Here is a 7687-nt window from a genome sequence, read left to right as displayed (position 1 = left end):
GATTTATAATAATATCTATATTCTTTCATCTGTTTATGTTTGTGAAGTTAAAGAGCTGAAACCTTTATTTATGCGGGTGAGATTCATCTAATTAAATTATTTCACCTACATACTAGGCAACGCCTGAAAATGTTATTTTTTCAATTTCTATACTTCTTCATGGACCAGGTGGATTTATAAACAATATTTTGAGTTTGTCCAAATTTTTGTAGACAGGGACTGGATTCAACTCCCTGGGGAGCTGTTTGTATTAACATATTACAACAGAATTAAATTATTAAATAATGTTCCCGGCAGTCCCGAACTTTTAAATTGTGTGAATTTTTACGAGACAAAATACTTAATTTGCTGTTGATTTGCATAGTTCAAACTATGCCAAATACTCACCTATTCCACGGCTCCACATGTTGCATATTGTTCATTCAGTGTTTATAAATTAACCATACTAAAAAATATAACTTATAACATTTCTTGATGTTTTTTTATACTTACGCACCCTCTCCCCTCATTCATTTAAGCTAGGGTTTCCTAGGACAGCGGTGCCCGTATCTTAACGGCCGTAGTGAACGGTGATGCGGTGGACAGCCGTCGTAGTGGTGACTAGAGAGTGGTTTTATTTTTTAACGGTGTTGTCAACACCATTTTTATAGGAAACCACTCTCTAGTCACCGTTACGACGGCTGTCAACCGCATTAATGCTCACTACGGCCGTTAAAATACGGGCACCGCTGTCCTAGGAAACCCGAGCTTTACACACAAACATGCACGCTCTCCCTCATTCATTCACACATACACACATTCACACACACACACATAAATACAAACGTCACACACATACATAAACTCTTTTCTTATATATTATGTATTCTTAGATTTACAGTGTATTTTTTTTAATTGGCTCTGGTATTGTTAATATATGTCTACTTAATTAATATTGTAATAGCTGTGAAAATCCCATATAAAATAAATAAATTTAAAAAAATAAATATCGAAATGAGTTTTTACCGTCTGAGTATATATCGATGATGATAGCTGTTCATAATCGCGGTCTTGGTGTTATGAAACTGTCTTTTTTTCTGTGTACTAAAATATTCAGGTCTTGATTTAACAATGAGGCAAAGTTCCATTATATAATTACCCGTCACTGTAAATAAAATTAATCTCATAAAATTTGGCCTACCTGTTGCCAGGTAGTTGGCTAATGAATTACATGTTAAGAACAAATGTTTTTTTAATATTTAAAGCATTAACTTTGTGGTCAAACCTTTTACTAAATGTTATTCAATATTTGTAAATAACCACTTACCGACTTTTCTATGTCTACCGGTTTCGAGACGCACTCGTCTCTTCGTCGGGACATCATTAAACCAACATGCAAAACCCACTATACACCTTCACCATAGTTGCACAAAAATATAAAGCCAACACGACATGCATTTTAATAAGCACATGCACTGATTAGGACAAACATGCACTGATTAAATTATGAGAATATTATATGTTGTTTAAGAAATAGTTGAAAAAAAATAGAGGGGATGGAGGGAGGGGGTGTGCTTTATAGGTTTAATAGAGCGACTTTTACAGTGGAACATCGTATAAATGACTATCTTGAACGTTTGTTTGATTATTGATCAAAGGAACATTATTTTTTAAAGCCTTCCTAATGTTAAATATTTCCATATTATTTACTATCAACCCTTTATTATTTGTATGTAAGATTTTAACTCCTGTATTTTTATCAAAGTCATGATTTAAATTGATTAGGTGAAATGCGAATTCAGAGAAATTATTATTGTGAAGACACCTCATAAATATGTTCTTTAAGACGAATATCAAAATTTCTTGATGTTCTTCCAACGTAAACTGAAGGACAAGAATTGCATTTAATAAACTGAATATAATAAACGCCTAAATAAAGGTATACGTAAAGGTTTCAGCTCTTTAACTTCACAAACATCAACAGATGAAAGAGTTGAAGAAATATGGATGTTCAAACATGGGCAGAATGGTAAATGTTACGCAGTGTGTAAAGTGTAAAGTGGCTACTTAAACCAGCCAATTCATTCCTTGCAAAGTCAAACCATCGCACACCCGAATTTTTCTGAGACAACTATTATTAAAATGAAAACATTTTTGAGAAGGGAATATGGAAGCCTAGGCTTTTACAGGTCATAAGCCCTCTAAATGCCCAGACTTCCATTTTCCCTTCTCAAAAATGTTTTCCCTCTCTGTTGAAATAAATTTAAATATGAATAACTCCCTAGGGAGGAAATCCAGCCAGTCTGCAAGCATTTGGACATGCTCAAACATTGTTTAATAAACTTTTATTTTTATTACTAAGCAGTAATTTACCAATATTGTTATTTGTATAAAAAGCAGATTTGATATTATTTGGTAAAAATTTGGATAAATTTGTGAATACAGTTTTTTTTTAGGCTAATATTTAAACTTTTTGACCGACAATATTATTAAGGAAAAAAATAGTTCATTCAAAGCCCTTCACCATTGAAATAGTGTTTACATTGCCTACCCGCATTTTGCTTTTTGCGACCAATAGAAACACGTGATTTTTGTTTGTTGATGATTTAGGTAGGTATTACATTTGTTTTAGTTGGCGCGCCGAGATCGATAAAGTAAGGTAGACCTAGTTATCGCCGTGTTGTTTTATGACGTCACGCCATGTTGACAGACGTGTCTCTGTATTAGTGCGCGCTCTTTAACGCCATCAAGGCGAACGCAGGGCCGGATCAATCACGCACATTTGTATGCATTTTATCATTCGCATAAATACTTTGGGTGATGAAAATGAAAATGAAAAAATCTTCTTTGTGACGATGATATAAACCTTAAGCTGAGACAACGAATGGTCAAATGTTATATTTATTTATTTATTCATATTTTTCGCTTACAAACTATAATTAATCATAAAAATAATGTGACCTCACTGGGTTTCCCGTGCCGAGGACACTTACCAATACAAACAAACAAACCATCACGCCGTTTCCCCGTAAGGGTAGGCAGAGAGGATAGAACGCCACAACACTCCTTCTTTGCATACAGATCTCGCTTCCTCTACATTCATACATCTTCTCATGCACGCGCGCCGATTATTCCGACTTTTGACATGACCATCTTTAAGTATTTGTTGGATTTGGTCATGCCATGTCTTTCTCGGTCTTCCTCTATTTTTGTATCCATCAACATTCGCATTGTAAATATTCTTAGCCGTTCTCTCGCTGTCTATTCGTTCTACATGTCCAAACCAGCGCAGAGCTCGTTTCTTGATTTTGTCGATAAAGCTTGTCTCAGCCTTACATAATGTACGGATCTCAACATTTGTGCATCTATCGTACATAGTTTTACCACACATTCGCCTGAGAGATCGCATTTCGACATCATTCAGCCTACTTTCATGCCTGTTTTTCCAAGTCCATACTTCGCTCTAATACATCAGGGACGGGACCAGGACTCCGTTGTGAACTGCCAATTTTGCCTCTTGTGACAAGCATTATACTTTATCAATATACTTTTTTAAAATTACATTTGAGAATAAACAAAGAAGACTAACTTAAAAAAACGAAGATAATTAACTAATATTCAGACAGTTTACATCTATATTTTTATATTACAAAACACACAATGAAAATAACAAAAACCTAACATAAGCTATACACTTGTGGAGCAGTTGATTCAATATTGGTATGGGCTTTGAGACAATCCATTTTACTTCTACCTAGCTCCACTATCCATTTTTTTGTGGCCTTTTTAAACATTTTCTCGTTAATAATTGTTTTAATAGATAGTGGAAGTAGGTTATAGATTTTAATTGAATAATACTCAAAATCCCTTTGTCCGAAAGTGGTTTTAGTTTGGTCTGTCTTCCTGTACGCTGTAGAGGCGTAGACTCTACAAGTTAATATAATAAACCGCCTTGAAGCATTTGAAATGTGGATCCACCGTAGAATGTTGAGAATATCTTGTACCGATATGATAACCAACAATGTAGACTTAGATAGAGCCAATACTCGTAGAGAACTATTCACCACTGTTAAGCTCCGTAAGATTTCATATTTTGACCATGCGTCAAGAAGTGATAAATATGCCATACTTCAGCTTGTCTCGGAGGGGAAGATCGAGGGACGTAGAGGAGTCGGAAGAAAACGGCTTTCCTGGCTTCGAAACATCCGAGCATGGACCAGGATTAGAACTGTGGAGGAGCTGATTCGCACTGCTCAGGATAGGGAAGCTTTCTCCCGAGTGATCGTCAACTTCGAGGGGACCCGACATGACACGTGTAGAAGAATAAGAAGATGCAACTTATTTATCCATTAGATACTAAAATCTACCCCTTGACATAGGTATAGTAAAGTTGTTTTCTAATAAAGGTTAGTGGGTTTGACTACCGCTCTATAGACTTCCCATTGTAATCGGGGCCCTGGACTGGTATCTGAACCGTAAGACTGATCATTTTAACTTTATGTAACAAAAGTAATCAGGATATGCTGCGATTGGTGTACCGATGCAGTGCCCTATGCACCATTGGGTGCGGAGAGGGAATGATGATGATGATGTGTTACAGTATGTTTATATAAACTTTTTATGTTTTTTTCTTCTTTATTTAACCATTATGTTTTAATTTAGTCCCGTTTATTATAAACTATGTATTTTTGATATGATAAAAGGCACTACTGGTCGATTATTGAAAGCTGGCGCGTTCGCAAAATTTACACAAACGCATTGTGTAGTATCTGTGAATAAGCGCATGTATGTATGACATCGCACGGCATATGCATTATGAAAATAATCTCAGTCTCTCCCGCGCTCGGACGCGCTTATGAGCTTGACATAGACTGCTATTGCTTTGTTAGATGCTAATTATATGGTAATAAAATATACACGCGATTTTTAATAGTAAAAATATAATAATGTATGTTAATTGTTTAGCTATGGATTAAAAAAAACACTAGTTTATAAATATATTTTATTATTTAATATAATCGTGTATAGGTCGATTATCTAGTGCTAGCGCGTTCGTAATACTTACACAAACACATTTTCAATGTACAGAATATTGATTTAAAAATTTTAATATTAAATTTTAGTCTAATGTGCTATGTATTATAAAATCCCCTTTGGATTAGAGCAAAACAGAAAAAATCAATTAAGAAAATGTCATAAATTTATGTGATAACGTGTCACTCTCGAAAAAAAATCTGCCTAAAATGGCGGCAGAAAACTAGTGTTTTTATTATTAATTTCGTAGACGAAAATAATAAACGCAAAATATTATTATATAAAAAACTGTACTTGTGTAAAAATAAATTAGTATAATTATCTTACATTTTCTTAACCCATTGTGAATTTTTTTCATGCACGCAACCCTCTCATCCATCACGGATTTTAAAATAAACAACCTGTATATTTAAAATGCGCTTGTGTAAGTTTTGCGAACGCGCCAGCTATAGTTAGTAGGTGCCGTGTACATTAATAAATCAATTTATAAATCGGACCCAACTAATTACCACACAGTACAACAAAAATAAAAGAAAATTCCTCTAGCCGGCTGCTGTCATCCGTCCGATCGAATAATGCCACCGTTCTGAATTCGAATTCAGAATTAAATTCTGGAATTCAGTACGACGCGATCGTTGATAGCGCGAGGACGTGTTATTTTGTGCTCCGCCAATTATTCCGTTACATTAGGCCTTACCGCGTCTTATCGCTGACAATTATGATGCATATTTAATGTTATTCTCGGTTTTTTCTACCAATTAGTTGATAAGTGTTTTAATGTGAAGTGCTTTGTTATTATTTTAGTTTCCGAATTGTGTTTAAAATCAATTACGAGGTATTTGAAAACAATGGTTTGTTTCGGACAAGGCGTTACTATATATATATTTTTTATATTTATCCATTTTACTGTATTTCAAATTACTCATACTTATTTTTTTTTAATAACTCGTTACTTCTTATTATTATGAAGATATTCAGGGGCATAGAAGTTTGATGAGTAGCTTAAATAAAATAATTAACAATAATTATTAAATCATACAAAAAAAAATATACTCCCAGGAATTACAGCAAACTCATATTGGGACAGAAAAATATGAATAAGTAATGATTAATAATATTTGTTTTATAAATTTATTGCATAAATAAGTACAGATATTTAATACCAGGGAATCTATATAAAACGAATGAATTAGAAAATGAATACGGAGCGTACTCTGATTAGAATAGTCTCCATCTAACATAACTCAGCCTATTCTTAGATGGAGATCTTTATGTTTTAAAGTAAAAGTAGTTTATACTTATATAATAATAATAAACATTTACATAGAGTAAGAAATATCTGAGATGAAACAAAAACTTAAAATTAAATTTCACCTTCCACGTACCTCAAGTAGAAATTTTAAAAATTATTTTCGTCATTTAAAAAAATCTATTTGAACATAGTTTTTTCTTCGCTCTCTCGCAAATTCCTCCCCAATATTGTGCAAACAACTGCACGTCGGATTGATTATGATTAACTATAATCGAGGTTTCGTATTCCCGATTTCCGCACCGCAAAAAATAACCGATTTCGTTTTTAAGCAATATTAGGCTGGTATTCCAAACGCTCTCGCGGCCGTATTTTCTCGTGTATTTACATACAAAATACATGAGAAAAACTGTTTCCTCGTGCCACGAGTGGTTCAGAATAGCACCCCTAGTATCAGAAGGAAATTTTCTTTGTCGGTACCTTTTGCGTTTTAAAAAATATTTGTCTTATTTGAACACCGTACCTTTTGCGTTTTTCAAAAATATTTATCGCATACGTATACCGTTCCATTTGCGTTTTTCAAAAATATTTTTTTTTAATTTTCACTTTTTTGTATCAGATACTCCTTACTATTTTGCAAATGCAATATATTGTATTATTTTGTAAAGTTAACGTCAAACTTTCGCCAGTAAACTGTATTTATTTACAAGGAAAATAAAAAACAAACTGACACGAGCGTTGACTTAATAGATTACACACGCGTTGACTTATGACTGAGTTAACTTAAGGATGTTCATTATTGTTCATTGTGATCGCTCAAATGCTTAGCATGTTTTTAAGCACGTCGATAGTTATTTGTGATTGAGCTACAGCGGTAAGATTCTAAACGCTCTCTAGTAGAGAACGCGTTGCTAGCACGCAAATTACTGAATAATTAAACAATATAATGATGACAGTATCGTATTATTTAATATACTAGCGGACCCGACAGACGTTGTCCTGCCCGAACGTGGCTTGCCTGCTATTAGCTTGGAAAAAGACTATTCATTGATAAGTAGGTACCTATAGTCCTTAAAATATAGCTTGATTAGAATGACATTTGTCAGAAAAAGATACGACATAACTTTGTAGTAATGTCAAGGGAGTTATTTATATTGACACACGAAAAATCATTCGTATCTGGCTTGTTAATTCATTTCTTTAATACAATGCTTGACACATAAATCAACATTAATATATAAAATCAGCTTTAAATCTAAAATAAACCTAATTATTAACGACGTTCTTACAAGGTTACATCATTTTGCAGAAACGTTAGAGATGGGACAAATTGATCAATGTAAATCGGTCGAATAAAAAATATTGATGTTGTTCATGAAAAAAGTATAAATGTCTTTTTTTTTATAAATAATTGTGTTAATAAAC

At 33.5% G+C, this 7687-nt stretch overlaps 1 protein-coding gene across 3 annotated transcripts in view; it reads left to right on the top strand.

Moving 5' to 3' along the window:
- The first annotated feature begins 5633 nt into the window (after nucleotides 1–5633).
- The window catches only part of ena (ENAH actin regulator enabled), a 50840-nt gene continuing 48786 nt past the window's right edge, over nucleotides 5634–7687 (top strand). For all 3 annotated transcript variants that reach the window (XM_088236622.1, XM_088236621.1, XM_088236620.1), the window contains exon 1: nucleotides 5634–5848. The gene's annotated coding sequence lies outside the window, so the exon portion shown is untranslated. The remainder of the gene's footprint in view (nucleotides 5849–7687) is intronic.

This window comes from Micrasema longulum, unplaced genomic scaffold (genome assembly GCF_059751315.1).
Source record: "Micrasema longulum isolate JH-2025_06_02 unplaced genomic scaffold, ASM5975131v1 h1tg001583l, whole genome shotgun sequence".
Classification (NCBI taxonomy): domain Eukaryota; kingdom Metazoa; phylum Arthropoda; class Insecta; order Trichoptera; family Brachycentridae; genus Micrasema; species Micrasema longulum.
This window is presented reverse-complemented; position numbering and strand designations above follow the sequence as displayed.